Raw genomic sequence first — 2,251 nt, forward strand, 5'->3', positions numbered from 1 at the left:
TTGAGTCAGTTCCACACACTGACTGCACAACCCTTAGCAAACTGCCTCAGCTCTCTAAATTTTTGATTCATCCTTTTGACACTATGGAATAATAATACATATCCTACAGAAATGTTGAAATGAATGAGATAGTCTGGATAAAGTAAAAAATTTCTCCTAAATATCAGATATTTCCATGTAATATAAACTTTTCAGTTGTGTTTTGGTTGAGGTGAAGCAGAAAACTAAGAAATAATACATAATAGAAAAGCATAATTAAGGACAGAGGAACCAGAAGTAAAGAGACTTAAGTATGTCATGTACATACACAAACTCCTATGGTGAATATAATAATTATGAACTACAAACATAGTATAAACATTAAAAAAGGAAATCATAATTAGCAAAGACAGGGATTAATGCATGTGATATTTCAGATGAATAGGCGATTGCTTATTTACAACAGGTATTTGACTGATACTCTGTTTACAGGTTGTCAGAGACCATTAATAGGGAAAACTATATGCTTGCATTTTTAGTTAAATTTATATTTCATAAACTTAGTATTTGATGGCTGAGCTGGTTTTGTTTGCTTTCTAGTTGTTCTTTACAGGTTGTATCTGTGCTACATGATACCTTTTCTAGGCACCCATAGGATATATTGAGCTTCTTCAAAAAGTTGTGTAATACTACTGTTAGAGAATAAGATAAACAACAAAGCTTGGGAAGAGGGAGGAGAGATGGAATGAGGGAAAGTCCATCTGTCTGCCTATTTTATAGGGATATCCTTTCCAAAGGAACATAAGTTTTGATTAAAGCTCTGTATTATAATGACGTGCTGTCTGTAAGCTTTGTAGTTTCCAAGTAATGCAAGATGGCAAAAGCTTTTAAAGAAATACTTAGAGCTATGAATTAGTCAGCTTTCACATCTTGGGGACAAAAACCTGACACCTGCAACTTAAAAGAGGGGAGGCTTGATTCAATTTGGCTCCTGGTTTCAGAGGGTTAGTCCAGAGTCAGCTGGCTCCAGTGCAGGAATATGGTGAAAGGATGTGGTGGAGCTGTGCTGCTCACTTTATGGTGCCTAGGAACAGCATCACAGAAGAAGGGGCCGGGGACCAGATATACCACTCGGTGTCAGACCTCCTTGACAACACAGACATACCCAGAAATGTGCTTTCCTAAACCCTTATGCAGTTCATAATCCAATTAAACTGACAACTCACTTTAAAAGCTGTGAACTGTAACTCATCCTGCCTGGTTATATGCCAAATGTAAAGACACTAAAGATTATTTTCAGAATACTAATAATGACCTTAAAGAAATGTCCAGGAAATACATTACAAAAAATCAAACAAAACCTGTCCTTTGTTGGAGGTGAGCAATAAATTAATCATTTCTGCATACCTGAGGTCCAGCTCAGTTTGCCAAATAGAACAAATAATACCTGTGCAGAAAGAGAAAAACAGAGAAAGAACTTTGTTGAATGCTGACCATGGATCCAGCACTAAACTAGATCCTTCTTATGTATGAAAGCTTCAGCTTTCAAAAGATCCTGAAAAGTCAGAATTATCCATTTTGCCAACAAGGAAGTAGTCTTAGAAAACTTAAGTTTTAACTTTCTAAAACCATGCAATGAATCATAGGAGAGCTGATGGGAGTCCAGGTACTCTAACCAGGATAATAAAGATTAAAATTAATGATTACATACTTTCATTTCTAAAGATGATATTATAGGATGAAGTTCATTAGCACTTTCTTCTCACTCCTAACAATTTGTAATACAAGTGAAAATACACCCAAAGCCCTTTGCTGGCCAAATACTACTGATCAGATTGCACCATATGTGTTCGTGCAACCTGCTTAACTTAAGGAGTTGCTGAGAGATGCTGGGAGCATAACTTAGCGACAGAATGTTACCACTAAGCTTGCACAACATGTTCAAAGCTCTGTGCTCCATTCCCAGCAATGTAAAAAAGTTACACAATCATGCAGGATCACATGCCCAGAATCTCCTTGTTGATGATAACACCTCCATCACAGCTGAACAGGTAACTGTTTTTGGAAACCACTGGCATATACAAGTGTGTTGGAGAAGCCAGGCTTGTGTTTCCTCCTCTGGTGCAAAAGGAACCCTCCCTGCCTTATTCCAGAGAATATAGTAAGATATGAATAGTGGGAAGCTACACTATTCCCTGCAGCAAGTCAGGGCTATGTTGATACTGTCCTCAGTAAGTCATTGTGGTGATCATGGTCCAAAGTCTTGCAGTTT

The sequence above is a fragment of the Cavia porcellus genome, unplaced genomic scaffold (assembly GCF_034190915.1).
Source record: "Cavia porcellus strain 051 isolate PalLab524CR breed Dunkin Hartley unplaced genomic scaffold, mCavPor4.1 scaffold_2, whole genome shotgun sequence".
Taxonomy (NCBI): domain Eukaryota; kingdom Metazoa; phylum Chordata; class Mammalia; order Rodentia; family Caviidae; genus Cavia; species Cavia porcellus.